Raw genomic sequence first — 27,626 nt, 5'->3', positions numbered from 1 at the left:
TGCTAGAAATATAAAGCATATCTCTATTTGCTTTATATTTGCCCATGAATACGTTTTTTTACACAGCTCTATGTAAAGGCTTGTTAGAGGTCATTAGGCAGTAGGGTCTGAAGAGGAGGATAAATTGAGCAAGAGACAAAGACTGATTTGTATTTCCTATTGCATCAAAAATAATGAATGCAGAGCAAAAAGGGGAGGGGGAGGCGACGATGGTGGCATTTACAACTTGTGTTTACCCACTATCCCTTCCCCTTTCCATAGGATATTTTCACTTTAAAAGGAGAAGAATGTAAGGGAACCTATTTAAAGGTGGGATTTATGACACAGAAAAGGAAAAAATAAAATTCTTTCCAGAAACCAGGAAGTCTACCAAAGGATGCACCTTGTTCCATTGTGATATCAAAACACAGAGAAACTAATTAAAAAAACCACTTGAAATATAATATTCCTCTGACCCCAAATTCTTGAGCAAAAATAAAAACAAGAAAATGACTGTTTTATGTTAATCAAATGGAAATAGGGCATAATTCTGGGCAAAAGCCCTTTGAAACAGACAGAATTAGTTCTGTCACTAAAAGAGGTGGAAAGATTGGTGGTTGCCTGTGGCTAGGGGTGGGTTGGGCTGTGACTGCTAATGGATACAGATTCTTTTTGGGGTGATGAAATGTTCTAAAAGTTATTGCGGTGACAGTAGGACAACTCAGTGAATATATTTTTAAAACTATATGATAGGCCAGGTGCCGTGGCTCATGCTTGTAATCCCAACATTTTGGGAGGTCAAGACAGAGACCAGGAATTTGAGACCAGCCTGGCCAACACTGAGAAACCCCATCTCTACTAAAAATACAAAAAGTAGCCAGATGTGGTAGCACATGTCTGTAATCCCAGCTACTCAGGAGGCTGAGGCAGAAGAATCACTTGAACCTGGGAGGCAGCAGTTGCAGTGAGCCAAGATCGCGCCACTGCACTCCAGCCTGGGCAACAGTGCAAGACTCTGTCTGGAAAAACGCACACACACACACACACATGATACAAGAATTATATCTCAATAAAGTATATATATAGACACACACATATGCACACGTATTTATGAATATATATGTGTGTGTGTGTGTGTGTGTGTGTGTATAGTCTCTACTGAAAACCCTTCAGTGGTTTGGATAAAGTCCAGCCCCTTAGAACTGCCCACACAGCCCTTCACTACCTTTATTTACTCATCCCAGCTGCACCTCTTGCCATTTTCCACCAGGGACCCCAGGATCCAGACATACTAAATGATTTGCAGTTTTCCTCATTTTGGACCTTTGCAAAAGTTGTTTTTCTGCCTAGAATATCCTTATTCCTCTTTTTCCTCTTACTCCTGTTAGTTTTTCAAAACTCAGGTTCAATTTCATCTATGGGAACTCATTCCTGTACCATACAACATGGTTAGGTTAAGTATGCTCTGGTAATTTCTTCTGTATTTGTCTGTCTCCTCTATTAGATTATAAACTCTTTGAGTCTTATATCTTATTCTTAATAGCTAGTGTAGGGTCTGGCACATGCCAGTACTACATTTATTCCAAAAAAATTTAATGAATTAATATTTTGATTAAACTACTTTTATAGTACTATAAATTATTTGTTTGTATCTTTATTTCTTCAATAAATTGTGAGCTCCTTATTCTTATTCATCTTTGTATTTCTCAGGTAACACAATTTCAAGTATATAATAGATATTCTATAATACAATGATAGATGTATATTATATTACATTATATTATTGGATGAGGCTCCGCAGAAAACAGTTAAACTACTGGTATCCTATGTTGACATGGCTTTCTTTTTCTTTAGAGATGGGGTCTCACATCTTGCCCAGGCTGGTCTCCAACTCCTGGGCTTAAGCCATTCTCCCTCTTTGGCCTCCCAAACTGCTGGGATTACAGGTATGAGCCACCATGCTCAGCCACTGACATGGATTTCTGAAAGTCCTAAAATGTGTTTTTAAAGTGTATACTGCGGCCAGGCACTGTGGCTCACACCTATAATCCCAGCACTTTGGGAGGCCGAGGTGGGCAGATTACCTGAGCTCAGGAGTTTGAAACCAGCCTGGCCAACATGGTGAAACCTCATCTCTACAAAAAATACAAAAAAATTAGCCAGGCATGGTGGCACATGCCCGTAGTCCCAGCTACTTGTGGGACTGTGGTGGAAGGATCACTTGAGCCCAGGAGGTTGAGGCTGCAGTGAGCTGAGATTGCACCACTGCACTCCAGCCTAGGTGACAGCATGAGACCGTCTCCAAAACAAACAAACAAAACAAAACACCCCCCCACACACACACGCAGAAATAAAATGTGTATTGCAAGTGTCATTTAAATATGTAGATATAGATCAATAATTTGGTTTATCTAATTCATAAAGAAACATTTCATTCTACAGAGAAATATGACTTGTTAAATAATATGTTCAAGTTGATTAAAACTCACACATAAAGTAATTTAACAATTGAACATATTTCCCCAACACATACAAAATCAAAACAATCCGTCTTTGTTTGTAGGATATGATTGAATTCCCGGCAGCAAATAGAATTTGCTGGCCCATTATACTAACACAAAGGCTGTTAGAATGTGAATGCCTGATGCATATTAAGCACTGACATTCAGGGGTCAGGTGGAATAGTGTTTTATAAACTCAATCAGTCTTTATTACAGCAATAACAAATAATTTCACAGAAACAATCTCCAGGCTCATGATATCACAGAAGGTGCATATAATTCAAATCTGAATAACCATATTTGAATGATCAACTGTGTTTTCTATATAAGATATAATAAAATGTTAGCTTTTGGCCAGGCGCGGTGGCTTATGCCTGTAATACCAGCACTTTGGGAGGCCGAGGCAGGTGGATCACGAGGTCAGGAGATCAAGACCATCCTGGCTAACATGGTGAAACCCCGTCTCTACTAAAAATACAAAAAATTAGCTGGCTGTGGTGGCACGCGCCTGTAGTCCCAGCTACTCAGGAGGCTGAGGCAGGAGAATCACTTGAACCAGGGAGGTGGAGGTTGCAGTGAGCCAAGATCACACCACTGCACTCCAGCCTGGGCAACAGAGCAAGACTCCATCTCAAAAAAAAAAAAAAAATTAAAACTGCAAACTTTTTTTTTTTTTTTTTGAGACAGAGTCTCTGGAGCGCAATGGTACGATCTCAGCCCACTGCAACCTCTGCCTCCCAGGTTCAAGTGATTCTCCTGCCTCAGCTTCCCAAGCAGCTGGGATTACAGGTGCCTGCCACCACGCTCGGCTAATTTTTGTATGTTTTAATAGAGACGGGTTTTCATCATGTTGGTCAGGCTGGTCTCGAGCTCCTGACCTCAAGTGATCCACCTGCCTCAGCCTCCCGAAGTGCTGGGATTACAGGCGTAAGCCACCGTGCCCCGCCATAAAATGTTAATTTTGAAAACATTGCAAGACAGTGGATTCAGGAAGCCTCATTGGAAATAATCATGTTATATACTCATTTACAGATGAGGAAACTAGGACACAGCAACACTAGGTTACTCGCTCAAGGTCAGATCAGTAAAAATTGTCAAATTCAAGCTATTACCAGCGTGTTCTGAACTTCAAATTTGGGTTATTCCCTGTGGTACCATGCTGCCTGCATCTTTTCAAAACATGAATTGTAGTGGGGAGATTATAAAGCAGTTAGCTGGGTGTGGTGGGGAGTGCTTATAGTCTCAGTTACTCCGGAGGCTGAGGTGGGAGGATCACTTGAGCCCAGGAGTTCAAGGCTGCAGTGAGCTATGATAGTGCTACTGCACTGCAGCCTGGGTGACAGAACGAAACCCTGTCTCAAAAAATAAAAATAAACAAAGAAGGAGATGTGAACTCCATCCCACTCCTCACCCCGTATCTGTTGATCTGGAGTCTAATGACCACCTAACTTAATAAAGTCAGGTGCCAGAGTAAATGAAACCCAGTCCACAGATTTGGGTTTCGCAGACATTTCTTCCTGATCCCATGGACTGAATCAGGCCTCTTTTCCTCCTTGATTGGCAATGGCACTCCTCCCAGGCATTTAGTAGCAAGCAATTGGGCCTTAAAGGAGTGAGTTGGTCTTGAAAAAAGCTGTTCTTCCTGACCTTTCAACTGGCAAAATACATACTAGCTTTCATAGACCGTATGCTGATTTAGTGAGTACTGACTGTGACCAGTCATTGCACTATTTTACACATTTTATCTTGTTTTGTTTTATCCCCACAAAAACTCACTAAAACGTGTAGCATTCTTATCATGTCATTTTACAGATGAAGAAACACCTTAAGGGAGGTTAAGTAATTTGCTCAAAATGATGAGGTAGCAAGTGTTGAATGCAGAATTTGATCCAGGGAGGAAGACTCTAGAGCCCAGGCTATTATTCTCTTGCCTTTGAACATAAAAATAGTTGAGGCCATTCTGTGCTGAACTCCCACCTGTACACCTTTAATCATCAGGCCCCAGCAGTTAAGATCTCTTCAAAGGTTCTGCGTGGTTGGGTAACTAATTGGGTAACAAAACAAGTATCAGAAGTAAAATATCCATTTTGAATCTAAAAAACAAGTCTCTAAGATTTAAAGTGTTCATGGATTAGAAGACTGAATATTTTTCCCAATTCTCCCAAAATTTGTCTACAGATTCAGTGCAATCTCAATCAAAATTCTAGCAGACTTCTTTGTATATATGAAAAGCTGATTCTAAAATTGACTATGATTTATAATTGTCAAAACAATATTTTAAAAATTGGAGGATTCACACAACCTGATTTCAACACTTAATCTAAAGCTACAGTAACCAAGAGGATGTAGAATTGGTGAAAAAATAGGGACACAGAAAAATGAAACAAAATGGAGAATCCAGAAATAGACTCACAAATAGATGGTCAACTGACTTTTAACAAAGGAGCAAAAGCATTCAGTAGACAAAGAATACTCTTTTTAACAAATGAAGCCAAAACAATTGGACACTCAAAAGCATAAAAAATCAACCTTAATCCACATCCTGCAAGATATACAAATATCAAATTAAAATCAATCATAGGGCTGTGTGCGGTGGCTCACACCTATAATCCCAGCACTTTGGGAGGCCAAAGTGAGTGTATCACTTGAGATCAGGAGTTCAAGACCAGCCTGGCTAACATGGTGAAAACCCACAGAATATCACACAGCAGTAAAAGGGATGGACTAATTTTAATGCAGAAATATAGATGACAATAGGCCGGGCATGGTGGCTCGCACCTGTAATCCCAGCACTTTGGGAGGCCAAGGCAGGTGGATCACAAAGTTGGGAGTTCGAGACTAGCCTGGCCAACATGGTGAAACCCTGTCTCTACTAAAAATACAAAAATTAGCCGGGTGTGGTGGCATGCGCCTGTATTCCCAGCTACTTGGGAGGCTGAGGCAGAATAATCGCTTGAAACCAAGAGGCAGAGGTTGCAGCGAGCCTAGAACGCGCCATTGCACTCCAGCCTGGGCAACAGAGCAAGACCACATCTCAAAAATAAAAAATAAAAATAAAAATAAAATGGATGACTATATAAAGCCTTATGCTAAGTGAATAAAACCAGATGCAGAAGGCTATATATATATATATATATACACACACACACACCCCTATGTATATATACACACATATGTATACATGTGTGTGTATATATATATATTTTGGAGACAAGGTTTGCTCTGTCACCCAGGCTGGAGTGCAGTGGCGTGATCTCAGCTCACTGCAACCACCGCCTCCTGGGTTCAAGCAATTCTCGTGCCTCAGTCTCCCCAGTAGCTGGGACTATAGGCATGAGCCACCACGCCCGGCTAATTTTTGTATTTTTATTAGAGATGGGGTTTCGCCATGTTGGCCAGGCTTGTCTCGAACTCCTGACCTTAGGTGATCTGCTTACCTCAGCCTCCCAAAGTGCTGGGATTACAGGCGTGAGCCACTGCGCCCAGCCAGAAGGCTATATATTATATGATTGTATTTATATGACATTCTGGAAAAGATAAAACTATAGAGACCAAAAGCACATCAGTGGTTACTAGGGACTAGGGAGGGACGGAGGGGTTATCTACAAAAAAGCACAAGGGAACTTTTGGGGATGATGGAAATATTCTGGATACATTTGTCAAGATTCCTACACTGTGCACCTAAAAAGTATGAGTTTACTGTGCCTAGATTATAACTCAGCAAGCCTGACTATGAAAAAAGTAAATGAATAAATGCAGTCTCTAAAGCAAGCGTTTTTGTTTTTTTTTTTTTCTTTTTTTTTGAGACGGAGTCTCGCTCTGTCACCCAGGCTGGAGTGCAGTGGCGCAATCTCGGCTCACTGCAAGCTCCGCCTCCCGGGTTCATGCCGTTCTCCTGCCTCAGTGTCTCCGAGTAGCTGGGACTACAGGCACCCGCCACCACGCCCGGCTAATTTTTTGTATTTTTAGTAGAGACAGGGTTTCATCGTGGTCTCGATCTCCTGACCTCGTGATCCACCTGCCTCGGCCTCCCAAAATGCTGGGATTACAATCGTGAGCCACCGTGCCCGGCAAGCAAGTGTTTTTCAAATTAGTGAGATATAATCCATCAGTGAGTAAGTTGTGAACTCAATTTAGTGGGTTGTGACTGGCACTTTAAAATAAAGTGAAATTGGTTGGCCATGGTGGGGCTCATGCCTGTAATCCCAGCACTTTGGAAGGCCAAGATAGGAGGATTGTTTCAGCCTAGGAGTGTGAAATCAACCTAGGCAATATGTGAGACCCCAGTCTCTACAAAAAGTAGAAAAAATTTAGCCAAGCGTGGTGGCACACGCCTGTGGCCCCAGCTACTTGAGAGGCTGAGGTGGGAGGATTGCTTCAGCGTGGGAGGTGGAGGTTGCAGTGAGCTGAGATCGCACCACTGCACTCCAGCCTGGGCGACAGAGAGAGATTCTGCCTCAAAATAAATGCATAAAGTGAAAATAGACTAATATAAGAAGTATCAGTCATTGCACACAGTAAGAGGAATATTGTTAATGAAACATTTGTTCCAGTTTCATATATATGTATATATGTACTATAATAATGTGTCACTAAAAAGAAACCATCATTTGATCTGTTTTTAATATAGGGAATTTAATACAGGAAACTGGTTACACAAATGATAACACTGAGAAGCCAAATAGGGGAAGGTGAGGCAACCAGAGATTAGCAACAGCAGAAACCACTAATCCTTTTAGACTAGAGGGACAAAGAGAGGAGGCAGTGTGGCTAGATCCCAGAACTGGACTCATCTAATGACAGGAGGGCCTTTCTGGCTGGAGCCGGAGCCAGGGAGGAGATTTAGCCACTGTCAGAGATGCACCTCAGGCAGAGAAAGGCAAGGAGAATCATCCTAGCTTTTCCATTCTTCCCACTCTCCAGCGTTGTGGCATTGCCTTGTGTCAGTAGGACCCAGCCAGGAATCACTTAACAACCTGAGAGCCTCAGAAACACAGCCTGTTGGAATCAGCATCCCCGTGACATTGCAGCAGAACAGGAAAGGATTTGAGAGCAAACAGGCCAGGGGCCACCACAGGTATGAAATAATATATATTTCTGATTGAGGTTTGGGTTCTAAAAGATTTAAAAGCCATTACCTTAGACGACAAAGCTACCCTCTCAATTTTATGTGGTTCTCTCTACATATTGAAAGAATAAAATCACACTTTTGATCATTAGGGGATAGCAAATTTTGCCCTTTTTAATGTTCTGGTGGAAGGCAGTTTGAACTGAAGAAGTCAGATGGGGAGAATAATCCACTTCTCTCAGTAGTGTTTTGTTTTGTTTTGTTTTGTTTTGTTTTGTTTTGTTTTGTTTTGTTTTGAGACAGGGTCTCACTCTGTTGCCCAGGCTGGAGTGCAATGGCATGATCACGGCTCACTGCAACCTCTTCTTGGGTTCAAGTGATCCTCCCACTTCAGCCTGTCAAGTAGCTGGGACTAGAGGCATGCACCACCGTGCTCAGCTAATACTTAAGTATTTTTTGTAGAGATGGGGACTTGCTATGTTGCCCTCCCAAAGTGCTGGAATTATAGGTGTGAGCCACCATGCCCGGACCCTTTTTAGTTTTGGAATAGCCTTATAAAGGTCTCTTAGTAAAGAAGTTAAAACTGCTAACAGATGCAGGTGAAATATAGGCTAGAAACAACAGAACAGGAAAGAAGTACACAAGCAGCAAATATGTAAGCAAAGGAACCAGATGCTTCTCTCCTTGACTGTGTACAAGGAAAATCATAGTACGTGCTTAAGAATTGGCAAGCTGAGTACCAAACTGCCTCTGTTAGCAGCTATGTGTGTGAGAATTCTACAAAATTGCCTGGATCCACAAGGACATCAGCGACCAAAATTCATTTACACCACCCTATTTCTGAGTGGTGGCTATCTGTTACTCTGGTTCCAAAACTCTGACCTTCAATTACTTTAGATTTCTGATCCCATCCCAAGAAATGGCTCCCAAGGCTCCCTAGGCTCCCTCAGCCCTTTACTACCTCCTTGATTTGAGACCAAACCTAATACTTGATCGCTTGTGCTTGGAAACATCCTAGCACACACTTTTGGACTTCTACCCTGTACCGACAGTGCACGAACAATGTACTTCAATCTGTTCATTTTCTCTCTGGTCTCCTTCAGTCATCTTTAATATAATTCTGGCAATATCATTTTAAACTCAGCTGTATAATTACCAAGAGTTATTTTTAAAGGCAATGAATATTTGTTGGGTGGATGAGTGGGTGGATGGATGGATGGATGGATGGATGGATGGATGGATGGATGGATAGATGAAGGCAATGGAAGTCTCAGTTCTACTTTTCAGCCAGGCTGAGGGGAAGTCCTGAAGCCAATATCGTGGCTCTTCGTTTAAAGACCACCAGAATGCCATTGCACTGCCATCTAGTGGTAGCATAGCCACATATAGGAAAAGAAATTGCAGAAAAACAAACCTGAATGCAAAATGAGTGAACGTCACAGCTGTTTCTCAGATTCTGGCTGCTTATAATTGTCTCTCCTCAGTTGACTATCTTTGACAGTAATACCATTTCACCTTGATTGTTTAACACATGTACAAAGAACACCAGCAGGATTATATAAATAGATTTCACTAGCTCAGACACCATATGGTGGGATAGGTACTCACCAGTACAATGATGCCAAAGGTCTTTGTGCCTTTTGAGACAGTCAATGGGCCCATGGTTTCCTAAAGTGTGATAACCAGCTGTTTCCAAAGGGAAGCATGATAACAATGCTATTATTTCCACACTTCAGTTTTAATTTGATGACTTCTTTTAGAGAACATACTTTGTTTCTAGACAAATGGTAGTCTTTTCCTTTATACAATCTTTCCTGGATAAATGATAAATTGGTAGAAACTCTTTATCTCAGAATGAAGTTATGTAAAAGCAAAATAAAATAGCTGCAAATTTTAGGCAACCAGGAGTATAAAATGAGGACTTCCTGTAATAATAAAACTGTATTATTAAGAATAAACTGTATAATTAAGTTATCTTGGCTGAAGGGAGTTGAGATTGAGTCAGGCTAGCCTGAGAGATATGAAAACATCTCCCTGAAGGACTTTATATTTGTTTTTCTTTTTTCCCATTATCATCTTATCTTTATCTTAAAGCCTTGGCATTTCTGTTAGAACAAACACACCACGAAATTCTTTTTCTTGTAATACCACTTGGAAAGATAGCAGTGGTATGTCAGATTCAGACAAATTTGTATGCCCCAAGACATTTTACCACCGATACTCAGGATAGGCCATGAAAGGACCCCATGTAAACCCAAATCTAGAGATCTGGCTCAGAAAAATAGCCACTATTTTCCCCAGAAATGCTAACTGCCTTTGGACCTTTGGCTCAAAGCACCACCTGCCCAGTGCTACCCAGGTAGACAAGCAGGCACAGAGGCCAGCAAACCGTAAGCTGGTGACTGTGGGCAGACCCTTCTCAGCCTCCTTAATCTTAAGAACAAAAAGCTCATCTGGAAAGCAAGGAACATCGATTTGGCACCATCTGGTCACTGAAAGAACTGCATCCCTCAGGCAAGCAGGGGCTCTGATCAACCCTAAAAAGTACTGTCCTCTAACTCCCAAGTACCTGTGGTGACCACCTCCTTCCAAAGAACGAAGGAAGGTTCAGTTCAGAGGACGTTAAGGTTCCTTTGGCTCACACAGCAGAGAGGAAATCGACCCTTTTTACCAAGCAGGCCTGGGACCCAGAGATACTCATGGAAATCGGTATGTATTTCTGAGTCAAAAACTTCCATCCATGTAAGGGAAGATTTGAGTCAACCTCAGCTATCTTTCTTCTTTAGAACTGTCTGCCTCATATTTTGTGGATGCCTACTTTGGAAAGGTGAACCTTGGGCAAGACACTAAGCTCTCTAAGCCTCAATTTTCTCACAGATACAATGGGGATAGCGATATTTACCTCAGACGGTCATTGTGAGACAATACATGGCAAGCACTGAGTCTAGTGTATAGAACTAATATATAGAATGCATTAAGTGAGCAGAAACTGTAGTTGTTGAGTGCTTCTACACAGACAGAAATGGAAGAATAGCAGGTTCACGAGAGGAGAAAGAAGAAACAAATACACAGTGCATGTCAACAGGATAACACATAGAGGATTTCTAAAAGCCACCTCCAAGACAAATTCAGGTCCCAGGAGGAAGAGACTGTACAACCCTGAGTTCCAAGAAGGACGAACAGACACATCAACGGCCATGCATGATTTGGAGGCATGAAACTAATCAGTGCCTTCACAATCCTACACATCCAGAGAAACACAAATGCAGTGTCATCTGTAGACTCGGTTCTCCTGTTAACTTCATACAAGATCAGCCCTCCATCTGCAGGTGTCATAGCTTCCTCAACAATTAGTTCCCAAGTCAAATAAAATACCCAACCAAAAAATTGTAGATCTTTCATCATTTACAGAAATTTTTAATTGTAAATTTAGGATTCCACCATTTCTTTAAAGCAAAGTCACTAGTAGCTGAGGGTGGTGGCACACGTGGGTGGTACCAGCTACTCAGGAAGTGGAGGTGGGAGGATCACTTGAGCAGCCCAGAAGTATGAGGCTGCAGTGAGCTATGATCGCACCACTCCATTCTGGCCTGGGTGACAGACTGAGACCCCATGTCTTAAAAAAAAAGCAAAAAGCAAAGCCACTACAATATATTAGTGTAAGGATGGCATACCTGCTTCCTTACAGATGATATCACACATGTTCTTAACTTAATTTTTTTTTTTAGATAGAACCTTGCCCTGTCACCCAGGTTGGAGTGTAGTGGCACAACCTCAGCTCACTGTAACCTCTGCCTCCTGGGTTCAAGTGATTCTCCTGCCTCAGCCTCCCCAGTAGCTCAGACTACAGGCACTCACCAGCATGCCTGGCTGATTTTTGTATTTTTAGTAAAGATGCGGTTTCATCGTGTTGGCCAGGCTGGTCTTGAGCTCCTGAGCTCAAGTGATCTGCCTGCCTCAGCCTCCCAAAGTGCTGGGATTACAGACATGAGCCACTGTGTCCTGCCAATATCACACATGTTCTGAGATGAAAACCAGAATGGCTTTCTTGTCTGGGTTCCTGACTGCTCCTTAGCTTTGAGTTCTTCTAGTTTCTTCTCACAGAGACTCATGAAGTAATCATCTGGTTCAATCCCTGCATTCTTCAAATTTTCCAGGAATTTTTCCAGTCTGTTCACTGATCTGGCTTCCTCAATCTTTCTTGTGCTCAGGTACAGTGAACTCCTAGAAATCCAGGTGCTTACAAGTGTCCACAGAGCAGATATTTCTGACATCACTAGTTCTATCCAAACAAGGAAAAAACATCAGTTCTGACAACTTCTCTAGGTCCCAGAGGCTCACTTGGAATCCAGTTAACTAGAACTGGAAGCCAATGGCTCCACTGGGTATCACAAAGGCCCCTAGTAGCATTAGTTTCGTAGAAACTGGGCTTCTATAGGCCAGGATCACCTCATAAAGTTGTGAGGGGACTGCCACCTTGTCCTTACCGATCACCTGGTACCTCTTTTCTTTCCATCACTTCTAGTCTGAGGTAAGGTCAAAGGCCCAGATACTACCCAAATATCTTCAAACCTCTCTGTCAGTTCTCAACAGAACATTTCTATTCTGTTTCAACATCCAGAATTATTATGAAATCCCGAGGCACAATAGTAGAAAGGTAAAAGGTTTCAGCCTTTACTTGAACATTTGTTATTTCCAGCTGGAGCAGTGTGTCCTCGTGACTACCTGCTTCCAACATGGTCCTCGCTGAAGGCACTGAAGTTTGGAGGGATATTGGGACCAGGCTTAAATGTACAATGTTTTCTGTCTGCATCACCTTGTCTCTGTTCCAGTTAAAGGGAACCCAAATTGTCCCCAGAGCCTTTTCTGCAGATTCATCCAGTCCCTTCACTGCCACCACTGCCTCAGCACCCTGACTCCAGAGGAACTGCAGGGCTGTGAGCCCACCTCCCGTGGTACCCACTATAGCCCTGACCATGCAGCCACTCAAAAAATACCAGGCGCCTCTGAGGTGGGAAGTAATACCCTTGGCAGTTATCTGACCCAAAGTACCACATATTTGCTTTATTTATTTATTTATTTTTGAGACAGAGTCTCGCTCTGTCACCCAGGCTGGAGTGCAATGGCGCGATCTCGGCTCACTGCAACCTCTACCTCCCAGGTTCAAGCAATTCTCCTGCCTCAGCCTCCTGAGTAGCTGGGATTACAGGCACCAGCCACCATGCTTGGATAATTTTTGTATTTTTAGTAGAGACAGGGTTTCACCATGTTGGCCAGGCTGGTTTCTAACTCCTGACCTCAGGTGATCTGCCCGCTTAGCCTCCCAAAGTGCTGGGATTACAGGTGTGAGTCACCATGCCCAGCCACATGTTTGCTTTAAATGGAATGTCTGGGGACTGTTAAACATGTGCCTAGGCATATTTCCACATTCGAATGGGTTCCAAGAGTCCTGTGGAAAGGAACTGAACTCTCTTCATGATTGGACACATTTGATGAGCAGGTGTGGGAATGGGTGGAGGGAGGGACATGACCAGAGCCAGATAAGGAAAGTGAAAGCCCTTAGGGGAATCTTCCTGAGTGCAGAAGTCTGGAGAGTGGGCCAGACTGCATCAGTCTGAGTGTTGGGAATGGTGATTCTGAGTAAAGAGTAAGGCTATTCTGGAACTACCTAGAGTAACTGTGGTAGAGATGACAGAACTGAATAAACAGACCAAGAGACCCATTTGGAGTCCTCTTCTCTAAAAACCTGGCAGTGAGAAGTGGGTTATCGACAACACCTGTAATGTCAATAATTCTGAGCTCCCATTGCATCTTCCTCAATTATTGATGAGAATCCCTTGGGTGAACTCCAAGTATCCTATAGAATCCACTAGTTAGTGGGTCTTAAATAAGCTCTCTTTCCAATCTCTTTCTAAACTTCAATAAAATCTCGATTTCAGAATATAATCATTAAAAATAAAATCAAATATTTGAAGAGGCCAGGAAACCAGAAGTGTAAAACAAGGAGTCTGTGTGACTTCAGGTGCTCTGATAAGGAAGTACTAGGCAAGTAGTATTAGAGATGCAAGCGGTAGATTGGGAGAAATGCCCAGGAGGGACAAGGGGAGCAGGTTGGGCAGGAAGGGCCTTCAGATTGTGGAGCTGATCTGACACCTGTGAAAGGCGAGGGGGGAAAGAAGAAAGCTTGACTAGAAAGGGACTCCTTTCTAGTCTAAGAAAGTTTCACCAGACCAGTGGGAAACCCTCAAGCCAAAGCCGTCCATTACAGGAGCACCCTGAACCAGCACTCACAACCATACCCAGTCCTTCAAAGGAAAGCAGCCTGGGGAGCACGGTGTTGTTGCAACCTGGAAGGGGATTGGGGAGCAGCAGCTGAGGCTCCCTGCCAACTATCTTCCCTGCATTAGGAAATCCAAGTGGTGCATTTTCATCCCCGCTCCATAGAGTTCATTCAATAATGTACTATAATCTGAAATAAGGATATCCCAGCCACATGGAGTGGAGGTTCAGCAGATCTCCGACATGCTAAGTGACATTTCCCTTTCTGGTGCCTCTCTAGAACTTTGGAGCAAGGAGAGTATTAAATGTAATCCAATCTGCTGCCTGCAGCTCTGTAGTCACTCTGCTTCATGGCCCACTAACCTTGGCCCTGTTGATCTCTGCCTTCTGCAAAAATTACCTTTTCAGGTCGGGCACAGCAGCTCACGCCCAGCACTTTGGGAGGCCGAGGCAGGTGGATCACTTGAGGTCAGGAGTTCAAGACCAGCCTGACCAATATGGCGAAACCCCATTTCTACTAAAAATACAAAAAATTAGCCGGGTGTGGTGGTGCATTCCTGTAATCCCAGCCACTTTGGAGGCTGAAGCAGGAGAATCACTTGAACTCCAGAGGCAGAGGTTGCAGTGAGCTGAGATTGTGCCACTGCACTCCAGCCTGGGCAACAAGAGTGAAATTCCATCTTGAAAAGAAAAAAATTACCTTTTCATCCCTTCAAGCCTGTTCTCAGTGCTGGCCACCTGCCATGGCCTAGCACCTCCTGGAAGTCCAGGATCAGCTGCCCAGGAAGCAGCTCCCCAACAAAGTATGAGCTGTGTCTGCCTCTGCTCACCTCTGGATTTCAGGTGCCTGCTTGCCCTTTTAGGGGTAATTGCTGTCTCCTTATAACAGGTAACCACTGTTTTCAGTGTCTTAGTGTCCTTCCAGTATATAAATGGCATACAATTGATATTCACCTGTTTTCTTTCTTTTTCTAGACAAATAATAATGACAACTCATACTGTTCTGCACCTTTTTTCATCTAACTACAAATCTTGGGAATCTTTCTACCATTTCATAAAGTGCCTTGTTTTTTATGGTTGAATAGTACTGTTCGTATAGATATGCTATGATGCTTTATTCAAGCAGACCCCTCTTGATGGACTCCTACAAATTAAAAGTTGTTACAAATCTGTGACTATCACAAACAATGCTATAATGAACTAACTTGTACTTTTCTTTTCTTTCTTTCTTTCTTTCTTTTTTTTTTTTTGAGACAGTCTCACTCTGTTACTTAGGCTGGAATGCAGTTGCAGTGGTACAATCTTAGCTCACTGCAGCCTCTGCCTCCCAAGTTCAAGCAATTCTCCTGCCTCAGCCTCTCAAGTAGCTGGGATTATGGGCACATGCCATCATGCCCAGCTAATTTTTGTATTTTTAGTAGAGTTGGGGTTTCATCATGTTGGCCAGGCTGATCTTGAACTCCTGACCTCAGGTGATCCACCTGCCTTGTTCTCTCAAAGTGCTGGGATTGCAGGTGTGAGCCACGGTGCCGTCTTTTTTCTTTTCTTTTTTTCTTTTGAGACAAGGTCTCACTCTGTGGAGTACAGTGGCACAGTCATGGCTGACTGCAGCCTCAACCTCCCTAGCTCAAGTGATCCTCCCACCTCAATCTCCTAAGTAACTGGGGCCACAGGCGTGCACCATTTTGCCTGGCTAATATGTAATATATATATATTTTGTAGAGACTATGTTGCCCAGGCTGGTCCTGAACTCCTGGGCTCGAGCAATCCTCCAGCCTCAGCCTTCCAAAGTACTGGGATTACAGGGATGAGCCAGCATACCCAGACTGTATGTCATTTTCTTTTCTTTTTTTTTTTTTTGGGACAGAGTCTCGCTGTCGCCCAGGCTGGAGTGCAGCGGCGTGATCTCGGCTCACTGCAGGCTCTGCCCCCTGGGGTTCACGCCATTCTCCTGCCTCAGCCTCCCGAGTAGCTGGGACTACAGGCGCCCGCCACCACGCCTGGCTAATTTTTTGTATTTTTAGTAGAGACGGGGTTTCACTGTGTTAGCCAGGATGGTCTTGATCTCCTGACCTCGTGATCCGCCCGCCTCGGCCTCCCAAAGTGCTGGGATTACAGGCGTGAGCCACCGCGCCCGGCCGCCTGTATGTCATTTTCAACATGTGTGAATTGCTAAAGATAATCAAAGGCAGACATTAAAGTAATGAAAACAGATTGTATTCAGTAACTACTGACAGTAGCTGAAAGAGGTGAGCTACATTCCGATTTATCCAGCGGTAACTGAGCAATTTAATCAAAGAATAATGGAGAAAGGAAGGGGAATAAATGGGGGCTCAAATACAGTCAGGGAAGTGAAAAATTACAAAAAGTCGGTAAGAAGTTGGGTCAACCTGTTGCAGTGGCTCACACCTGTAATCCCAGAACTTTGGGAAGCCAAGGCAGATGGATCACTTGAGCTCAGGAATTTGAGACCAGCCTGGCCAACATGGTGAAACTCCATCTACAAAAACTACAAAAATTAGCTGGGCCTGGTGGTGCACACCTGTAGTCCCAGTTACTTGGGAGGCTGAGGCAGGAGGATCACTCGAGCCAGATTATTTGAGGAGGTCGAGGCTGCAGTGAGCTGTGATCATGTCACTGCGCCTCAAATCTGGGCAATAGAGTGAAACTCCAAAAAAAAAAAAAAAAAAAGGTGGGTGAGTGTAAATGTGATTAGGCCAGCTATGTCTACTAGCTGGCTTTTTTTTCTTTTTTTTTTTTGAGACAGAGTATCTCTTTGTCACCCAGGCTGGAGTGTAGTGGCATGATCTTGGCTCACTGCAACCCCTGTCTCCCAGGTTCAAGCAATTCTCCTGCCTCAGCCTCCCAAGTAACTGGGACTACAGGCATACAACACCACACCTGGCTAATTTTTATATTTTTAGTAGACACGGGGTTTCATCATGTTGGCCAGGCTGGTCTCGAACTCCTGGCCTCAAGTAATCCTCTTACCTCAGTCTCCCAAAATGCTGGGATCACAGGCATGAGCCACCATGCCTGGCCTACTAGCTGGCAATTATTGAAGTTAGGGCTCTCCTACAGACTGAGGAAATGTATCCTTCCTGGTGGTTACATTTCAAAGGAATGGCTTTCAGGTTCCTGAGAATGACATACCTGGTTTATATGAGATATGTATATATACCGTCGGTATCCATGGGGGATTGATTCCAGGACCCCCAAAGATACTAAAATTCCCAGATCACAAATCCTTGATATAAAATAGTGTAGTATTTGCATATAACTTACATGTATCCTCTCGTATACTTTAAATAATCTTTGATTACTTATAATATCTAATATAATAAAAGCTATATAAATAATTGTTATTCTGTATTGTTTAGGGAATGCTGACAAGAAAAAAGTCTGTACATGTTCAGTACAATGCAATTTTTTTCCAAGTATTTTTGATCTACAGTTGATTGAATCCAACAGACACAAAGCAATGGCTCTATAACCCAAAGGGATGGAGAAAGGATTTACAAATGTAAGCTTCTTTCAACTAAATTCTCTAAGAAAGAAGGAGTCAGGGCCTATTGTCATGTGTTGGCTAGAACAAACTGAGCTTGAGTTTTCACAGACAGGAACTCAAAGGGAGTGAGGTTGTCCCAGGGATGCAGCTTTAGGCAGCCAGAAGCCACGCTGGAGTTGGCCAGGTCTCTCAGAGCTCATGTTCTGCCAAGAGTTATTTTGTAGTTCTCAGAATGTAGCCACAAGATAAATATCATAAGTTCAGTCACTGGGTCAAATTGCCCTCCTTAGAGAGGACATCAATTTATGCTCCTACCCAGAATGTATAAAAATGCCTGTTTCTGCGGGGTGTGGTGGCTCACGCCTGAAATCCCAGCATTCTGGGAAGCCAAGGCAGGAGAATCACCTGAGATCAGGAGTTTAAGACCAGCCTGGCCAACATGGTGAAACCCCATCTCTACTAAAAATACAAAAATTAGCTGGGCATGGTGGCATACGCCTGTAATCCCAGCTACTTGGGAGGCTGAGTCAGGAGAATTGCTTGAACCTAGGAGGTGGGGGTTGCAGTGAGTGAAATCACATCACTGCACTCCAGCCTGGGCGACAGAGCGAGACTCCATCTCAAAAAACAAACAAACAAACAAAACAAACAAACAAACCAACAAAACCTGTTTCCTCACTTTTCCTCATTCCCAGCTAACGCCAAGTGTTTTCACTTTTTATCATGATTAATACAACAGATAAAACACATTTCATTGTAGTTTCAATTTCACTTATATTATTGTCATTGAGATTTTTTATATAATTAAGTTTATTTATATTTTCTTTTTTTTTTTTTTTGAGACAGAGTCTCGCTCTGTCGCCCAGGCTGGAGTGCAGTGGTGGCATGATCTCGGCTCACTGCAACCTCCACCTCCTGGGTTCTAAGGCATTCTCCTGACTCAGCCTTCTGAGCAGCTGGGATTACAAGCACGTGCCACCATGCCAGGCTAATATTTTTAGTAGAGACAGGGTTTCACCAGGTTGGTCAGGCTGGTCTCGAACTCTTGACTTCAGGTAATCTGCCCACCTCGGCCTCCCAAAGTGTTGGGATTATGAGTGTGAACCACCACACCCCGCCCCACTGTAGCTTTAAACAAAGTCTTGAAATAAGGTAGTGTACATCTTCCAGCTTTGCTTTGATTTTTCAAGATTGTTTTGGCTCTTGTTGGCCTTTTGCATTTCCATTAAATTTTTAGAGTCAATGTGTCAATTTCTAAAAAAAAAGTTCTATTTGAATTTTGGTTGGAATAGCGTTGAATCTACAGATTGCTTTTGGAAGACTATTAATCTTAACAATATTGTGTCTTCTAATCCATGATTGTGATATAGCTCTCCATTCACTCATGTTTTATTTAATATCTCTTTCGATGTTTTATATTTTTTATTTTATTTTTTTTATTTTATTTTTTTATTAATTTTTTTTGCACACAAAAACAATAAACATTTTCTAAAAATACATACAAACAAAAAGATGCGTATCAAACATATTAGGAAGGTTGCACATGGGAAGTCGGGGAATAAAAGTCGGGGGTGGGAGTTAAAATAAATGAGAGAGGGACTTTATGTGGATCAGTGATAATAACTCAATCCTCTATTTGACAAAGAAGAGGGAGAAGGAAGAGGAAGAAAAAGAAAGTGGGATAAAGGATCAGAAAGGGAGGAAAATAGAAAAAATTAGAGTATGACTCCAGGGTAGACCTGTTTTGTTGTCACTGAGTTGGTTGGTTGGTTTGTCTGTTGTATTTTTCATGTTTCGCCAAGTTGGCCAGACTGGTCTCGAACTCCTAGCCCGAAGTGATCAACCCGCCTCGCCCCCCAGAGTGCCGGGACCACAGGCGTGAGCCACCACGTCCAGCCCCCACATTGCTTCTGGCCTCCGTGGTAGACCTCCCAGACGGGGCGGCCAGGCAGAGACGCTCCTCACTTCTTCCCAGACGATAGGTGGCCGGGCAGAGGCGCTCCTCACTTCCCAGATGGGGCGGCCGGACAGAGGCGCTCCTCACTTCCCAGACGATAGGTGGTCAGGCAGAGGCGCTCCTCAGTTCCCAGATGGTGGGTGGTCGGGCAGAGGCGCTCCTCACTTCCCAGACGGTGGGTGGCCGGGCAGAGGCGCTCCTCACTTCCCAGATGGGGTGGACGGGCCGAGGCGCTCCTCACTTCCCAGACGATGGGTGGCCGGGCAGAGGCGCTCCTCACTTCTTCCCAGACGGGGCGGCCAGGCAGAGGCGCCCCTCACTTCTTCCCAGACGGGGCGGCCGGGCAGAGGCGCCCCTCACTTCCTCCCAGACGGGGCGGCCGGGCAGAGGCGCTCCTCACTTCCTCCCAGACGGGGCGGCCGGGCAGAGGCGCTCCTCACTTCCCAGACGGTGGGTGGCCGGGCAGAGGCACTCCTCACTTCCCAGACGGAGCGGCCGGGCAGAGGCGCTCCTCACCTCCCAGACGATGGGTGGCCGGGCAGAGGCGCTCCCCACCTCCCAGACGGGGCGGCGGCCGGGCAGGGGCTGCAATCCCAGCACCCTGGTAGGCCAAGGCAGGCGGCTGGGAGGCGGAGGCTGCCGCGAGGCCAGACCACGCCACCGCACTCCAGCCCGGGTAACATCGAGCACCGGGTGAGCAAGACACCGTCTGCAGTCCCAGTACCTTGGGAGGCTGAGGCGGGCAGAGCACTCGGCGTCAGGAGCTGGCGACCAGCGTGGCCAAGATGGCGAACGCGTGCATGCAGCCAAAGGAAGAAAAGCAGGCAGCGGTGGCGCGCGCCGGCAGTCCCAGGTAGTCCGCGGCGCGGGCAGCAGGGAGCCGAGTAGATTGCAGCCTGGGCCACAGAGGGAAAGAAAGAAAGAAAGAAAGAAGAAAGAAAGAAAGGGAGGGAGGGAGGGAGGAAGGAAGGAAGCTTTTATATTTTTTTAGTGTAGAGATCTTGCATAATTTTTATACATTTACATTTAAGTGATTTACATTTTTTATGTGATTATAAATGGCATTTTAAATGTCAGTTTTTAATGATTTACCAGTTAGCAGAAATATAATTGAATTTTGTGTCTTGACCTTGTACTTTTGACCTTGTACTGATTCACTTAATACACCTAGTGCTCTTTGGGCATTCGTTCTGATGTTTCTGTAGAAACAGCCATGTCACCTGTGGATAAAGACAACTTTACTTCTTTTCTATTCTTTAATTTCATTGTGTTCAAGGAACATACTCAGTAAAATTTCAATATTTTGGAAATTTTGTGAGATGTGTTTTGTGTCTTAACACATGATTCATGTTGATGAATGTTCCAGATACACTTTAAAGATGTTTTTCCATTTTTTTCTGGCATCCACTGTTTCTCAGGAAAAAATTATCCATCACTTATGTCACTGTTTTTCTTTATGTAATGTCATTCTCCAGCTGCTTTCAATATAATCTCTTTACTTCAGTTTTTGGTAGTTGCGCTATGATGTGTCCAGTTATGATTTTCTTGTACTTATCTTGCTGGCATTTGTTGAGCTTCTTGATATGTAAGTAGATTATTTTCACCAAATTTGGGGAAATTTCAATTATTTTTTTCTTCAGCTCTTTTTTTTGTTCCATTCTCTTTCCCTTCTCATTCTGGGACTGAAATTATACTTATGTTAGACAATGATATGGTCAGGCTTTGTGTCCCCACCCAAATCTCATTCTGAATTATAATCCCCATAATCCCCACATGTCAAGGGAGAGACCAGGTAGAGGTAATTGGATCATGGGGGCAGTTTCCTCCATGCTGTTCTTCTCATACTGAGTTCTCACAAGTCTGATGGTTTTATAAGTGTTTGGCAGTTCATCCTACATCATTCTCTCTCCTGCTGCCTTGTGAAGAAGGTCCCTGCCTCCCCTTCACCTTCCACCATGATTGGGAGTTTCCTGAGGGCCCCCTAGCCATGAAGAACTGTGAGTCAATTACACCTCTTTCCTTTATACACTACCCAGTTTCGGGAAGTTCTGTAGAGCAGTGTGAAAATAGACTAATACAGATCATTTAAAATATCCCACACATCACTGAGGCTGTGCTCATTGTTGTTCATCTTTCCTTCCCTTCATTTTCTTTTTTTTTTTTTGAGACGGAGTCTCGCTCTGTTGCCCAGGCTGGAGTGCAGTGGCGCAATCTCGGCTCACTGCAAGCTCCGCCTCCCTGGTTCACGCCATTCCCCTGCCTCAGCCTCTCCGAGTAGCTGGGACTACAGGCGCCCGCCACCACGCCCGGCTAATTTTTTATATTTTTAGTAGAGACGGGGTTTCATCGTGGTCTCGATCTCCTGACCTCGTGATCCGCCCACCTCGGCCTCCCAAAGTGCTGGGATTACAAGCGTGAGCCACCGTGCCCGGCCTTTCCCTTCATTTTCAAAATGCATAATTTCTAATGGTCCTTCTCCAAGTTCATGGACTATAGTGGTCATGAGAATGACCAAGCCTGTAGCTACCGGAAGCATAATTGACTGAAGGTCCGAGCTGCCACACTCTGAAATTCATCACTATGTTTGTGCTGAGGACACACTTCCCACAGGCTGCACCCACTCAAACACTGAGTATGGCAAATGTTTAAGGACCCTTCTAATGGCTGACTTTGGCTCAAGTACTCCCCAGTGGCCTTGCTGAATTTTCCCTGGATTTCAAGACAGCCTAGGAAGCTTCCACCTAACCTTCCTTCCCTCTCCCCTTCACTCCAGGACAGACTTGGAGGTTCTCACAGCCTTCCCCAGTTCCCTTCCCCCACATTTTCTATAACAATAATTTCCCTGAATAAAAGCCTTTCATGTTTAATCCAGTCTTAGTCTTTGCTCTGAAGGGACACCTGAATAAAATAAGTTAAATCATGGGTGGATTAACAAAACACGCAGTGAGGTGAGGCTCTGGGGTTGACTCACCCACTACCTGGCAGGCACACAGGATGCTATTCTATTGGCAAGTGGAGCAAAGAGAGCCCCTGGAAAAAGACAGCAACTCTGTTGTGGAATATTTCACTGGTGGTGAACTGAGAAACTGTATCAGTGGAGAGCAGTATTGTAAAAAGTAAGTTAAGAGACTTCTGAGGCCAGGCACAGTGAGTCACGCCTGTAATCCCAGCACTTTAGGAGGCCAAGGCAGGTGGATTGCTTAAGGCCATGAGTTCAAGACCAGGTTGGCCAATATGGTGAAACCCCATCTCTACTAAAAATACAAAAATTAGCCGGGCATGGTGGCGCACACCTGCAATCCCAGCTACTCGGGAGGCTGAGGCAGAAGAATCACTTGAACCTGAAAAGTGGAGCTTTCAGTGAGCTGAGATAGGGCCACTTCACTCCAGCTTGGGCGACAGAGTGAGTGAGACTCCATCTCAAACAGACAAAAAAACAGAGACTTTTGAAAAATATGGGGAAACAATACCTACAAAGTCAGTGGAGTTGGCTGGTTATTGCTAAATTGCATTGATGTTCTGCAGAAGGATAATGAGGGATTGAAGACTATTAGCAAAAATTTAGGGACAAACCACAGATCTTCAGTGAGAGCTTACAAAGAAGCCCTTATTTCTACAGGGGAATGGTAGGTCTAGCTGAGTGGCAGGCTAAAGACCTAATTGTTAGAGTTGTAGAGCTCCGAAGACATTTGAATGCTCAACCAATGCAGGATTGTTATGTGAAGGACAGAGGACTGGTGGACAAATCTGTGATCCAGTCAGATGGAATGAAGAGGGGGGATAGGATGAGTTCCAACTGTGGCCCCCGAGAGCAACTATGGTAACAGCGGCTATTGTCTATCACACTAACTTCTCTCTTCTGAGTTTCCTCTCAGGAAGAAAGGCCGGCAGGAGCTATAAAGGAGTTGCTCCTCACACTTATGTAGAAACATGACTTTGTGGAACAGAAGTGGTCAATGGCAGCAGCCACAAGAATATACCTCTCAGATCTCCAGTTTCAGGGACTATAATTGCTCACAGGCCATAGCTACTGTGCTCTGAAATCTATTGCTGCATTTGCATCTGGAGTATGCTTGACATGAATGACGGTGGCAGGGAGCTAAGGGAAGCCTGCTCCTGGGAGACACTGGAGTCCTCTGCTGGCTGGCTTTGACTCAAGGACTCTCTGTTGTCTTTCCAAACCTCTCTTCTTCACTTGGGGTCAGACTTGCATTACAATTTGATGGTTGTCCCAATCTTCTCCAGCTCTCTCTCCATTTTCTCTCACAAGTGTTTCCACTAATAAAATCCTTGCAGTTTTGATATGAAAAAATGCTCAACATCACTAATTATCAGGGAAAGGCAAATTAAAACCACAATGAGACACCACCTTCTCCTGCAAGAATGGCCATAATTAAAAATAAAAAAATAATAAATGTTGGCATGGATGTGGTGAAAAGCGAACACTTTTACACTGCTGGTGGGAATATAAACTAGCACAACCATCATGGAAAACAGTATGGAGATTCCTTAAAGAACTAAAAGTAGATCTACCATTTGATCCAGGCCGGGCACGGTGGCTCACACCTGTAATCCCAGCACTTTGGGAGGCTGAGGCAGGTAAATCACTTGAGATCAGGAGTCCGAGACCAGCCTGGCCAACATGGCGAAACCCCGTCTCTACTAAAAATACAAAAATTAGCCAGGTGTGGTTGTGGGCGCCTGTAGTTTCAGCTACCTGAGAGGCTGAGGTAGGAGAATTGCTGGAACCCAGAGGGCAGAGGTTGCAGTGAGCCGAGATCATGCCACTGCACTTCAGCCGGGATGACAGAGTGAGACTCTGTCGCAAAAAAAAAAAAAAAAAAAAAAAAAAAAAAAAGAATTACCATTTGATCCAGCAATCCCATTACTGGGTACATACCCAGAGGAAAAGAAGTCATTATATGAAAAAGACACTTGCAGATGCATGTTTATAGCAGCACAATTTGCAATTGCAAAAATATGGAACCAGCCTAAGTGTCCATCAACCAACAAGTGGATAAAATGTGGTATATATACACTGTGAAGTACTACTCAGCCATAAAAAGGAATAAAATAATGACATTTGCAGCAACCTGGATGGAGTTGGAGACCATTATTTGGAGAGCATTATTCTAAGTGAAGTAACTCAGGAATGGAAAAACAAATATTGTATGTTCTCACTTATAAATAGGAGCTAAACTATGAGGACACGAATAAGAATTATATAATGGACTTTGGAGGCTTGGTAGGAAGGGAGGGAGGGGGTGAGGGATAAAAGACTGTACATTGGTACAGTGTATTTGCTTGGGTGACAGGTGCACCAAAATCTCAGAAATTACCACTATAGAACTTATCCATGTAACAAGAAAACCACCTGTTCCCCAAAAACTATTGCAATAAAAAGAAATCCTTGCATGTTTGATTCCTTCTTGGTGTCTACTTCTCAGAAAACTCAGATTAACACACTGACCCTTTCTTCTGCTATCCCCAATCACTATTAAGCCCAGCCAGTAAACGTTTTTATTTCAGAAATTGTACTTTTCAGTTATTGAATATGTGTTTGGCTCTTTTTTTATAGTTTCCATTTCTCTGTTGACATTTCCTATATATTATTCAATAATTATTGTGGTACTTTTCATCAGTACTCTAGGGGAGGAAAAACAGCCCAATTTCTTATCTAGACAAGCAAACTTTTTATCTAAAATACAACTGGAAAAGAGCAAAGATGTCAAATATCCTTGACTTTAAGAACTTCCAGATTTAAATTTGTTCTTTAATTCTAAGGAAATGCTATTAAATATAATAGTCACATCTCATCTTAATTAACTAGGAATTTGTGGCACAATGTTTTAGAAAGGATACCATCTTTTCTGGGATAAAAAATTGTCAAGTTATTGTACTAAAATTATATAAGATGTCAGTTAACATTGGGGAAGCTGGATGAAGGATATGAGCACTCTCTGAACTATTTTGCAACTTTAGCTCCTATCCTTTGCTGAAAGGGTCCTGATTAATATAGTTCATAAATAGAAAATGTATTCATTGAATATTTGTATAGATAGACCTCAACAGGGAACTTCTGAAACACTGATCCTCATCAGTCAATTATAATTTGAGATTAAAGAAATTATCTCCTTTCTTTCTAATATATTCTGAACATATCAAAATTCAAATCATTCTTTTAAACTAAGCATTAGTAATGTCTTTTCTATCCATGCTCTTATTTTATACTATATATATTTCCTGGGTGATCTTGTTCACATTGTTTCAGCAACCACCTCTGTGCTGATGAAAGTAAATTTATATCTTCCACTTAACCCTCTCCTCAAAGCTTCAAGAACCTGATATTCAATTGCCTGTTAGCATCAACACATCACCATTTCTCATGCAGCTCAAGGTTAACTTGTTAACATGAAATTAGTCATCTTTCCCACTAACTTTACTCTTTTAAATAGAATTTTAAAATGTTAATTGATAAAAATATAATCTATCTGAACTCTAAAAGATGACATCCAGCCATCAAACCTAATTATTTATTTTTCTTCCAATTATTTGCGCCATCCTTTTTTCCTGCTTACTACTACCATCATCTACTATAATTACATCATAATTTCAGTCTCAATTCCCACCCCAATACATCCCCCACATGCTGCCAGGGTTGTATCTGAATTGCAAGGCTGTTTCTCTGTTTTCTATCTTTATCTTTTTTTTTAGAGACAGGGTCTTGCTCTGTCACCCAAGCTGAAGTGCAGTGACATGACCATAGTTTACTGCAGCCTCAAGCTTCTGGGCTCAAGCCATCCTCCTGCCTCAGCCTCCCGAGTAGCTAGTACTACAGGGGTGGGCCACCATGAAAGGCTGTCTCCTGAGTGGCTTCCCATTGCATGGAAAATACAAACTCTCTTTGATCTCAGCTTTGCTCCCGTTTCTAGCCTTCCTTCCAGGCACTCACTTTACCCTGCTTTATCTCAAGCAGTTAAACTTGCCCACAATATCATGTTGTTCTTTGATTTCCCACCTTGACTCATGTCTTAGACATCAGTGCTCTTCCTGCCCTTGTCACCTGTGACTGTTCCTCCTTTATCAGCTCAGGAGGTAGCTACTTCATGATGCAACTCCTTGATTTCTAAATTCAGATTTGGTGCCCCTCTCTGAGCTCTCAGGAATCATGTCCCTATTTTCAATTGCTGTGGCTATCACAGTGGTCTTTTTCCTTTGTCTCCCTCTCATTTGTTTGTCTGCTGTAATTGAGAAAATAGTAGTCCAAGTTACAGATACTCCTAATGAACACTAGATGGCACGCTTATCCTTTGTTTGAGAAATGAGTTGCTATTAATTCTGCCTCTAAACTCAGCTTTTAAAATTGTCGTTTTCCTGGTTAAATCTCAGAGTTAAAAATAAAAGCATTTCTGTCCTGAAGTTGTTTGTTTGTTGTTTGTTTTAATGAAACCAAGTCTTTATATGTATGCAGGTTCAACAAGGAATGACTCAATCCCAAAACAAAAACTACTCCATTAAATAAATTGGCTTAGCCCTGACATCCCAGTTATTACTGCTATTGAAACAAATATATTGATTTTCAAAAGCATGTAAATAATTGTGTTTTGGGGGGTAAAATAATGGCACTTGGAGAGAGGGCTGAAAAATTTGTCTTTTAAAGGTTTTTCTAATCTTCACAAAAGATAAACTAACCCTTTGCAATACAAATGAGTAGTAAATATTTTATGATCTATTATGATTATCTGTAGAGCTATCAAAGTGTTAAATAGTTTAAAAGAGGTCTGAAGATTACACCAAAACAATACTATATCAAGGAAAAAAATTTAGAACATGTTTTCAAAAGCAAAGTCTTGATAGTGCTTTATTTTAATTTTTAAAAATGTTTCTTATACACAGAAGACTCATACCATGTTACCTTTTATCTTCCTTCTCAAATCTAACACTCTCCCAGTTTACCAGCTCTGTAAATGGCTCCACTCCCATTCAATTATTCTAGCCTCAAACTTTGTGGTATTCCTAATTTTTCCCTTCCCTTCATAATCTATAACCAAATCGTTAGCAAATAAATCTACTGGTTCTTCCTTCAAAATATATCTCTAGGTTGGGCGCAGTGGCTCACGCTTGTAATCCCAGCACTTTGGGAGGCAGAGGCAGGCAGATCACGAGGTCAGAAGTTCGAGACCAGCCTGGCCAACATGGTGAAACCCCATCTCTAATAAAAATACAAAAATTAGCTGGGCGTGGTGGTGGGTGCCTGTAATCTCAGCTACTCGGGAAGCTGAGGCAGGAAAATTGCTTGAACCCAGGAGGCGGAAGTTGCGGTGAGTCAAGATC

General features: G+C 43.1%; 1 pseudogene; it reads right to left on the bottom strand.

The window, feature by feature from the left end:
* Window positions 1-10,676: 10,676 nt before the first annotated feature.
* Window positions 10,677-27,626, bottom strand: part of LOC129488289 (nuclease EXOG, mitochondrial-like) — a 59,310-nt pseudogene continuing 42,360 nt past the window's right edge.

Source organism: Symphalangus syndactylus, chromosome 1, assembly GCF_028878055.3.
Source record: "Symphalangus syndactylus isolate Jambi chromosome 1, NHGRI_mSymSyn1-v2.1_pri, whole genome shotgun sequence".
NCBI classification, from domain to species: Eukaryota; Metazoa; Chordata; class Mammalia; order Primates; family Hylobatidae; genus Symphalangus; species Symphalangus syndactylus.
The sequence above is the reverse complement of the archived record's forward strand: the minus strand, read 5'-3'. Positions and strand labels throughout refer to the sequence as shown.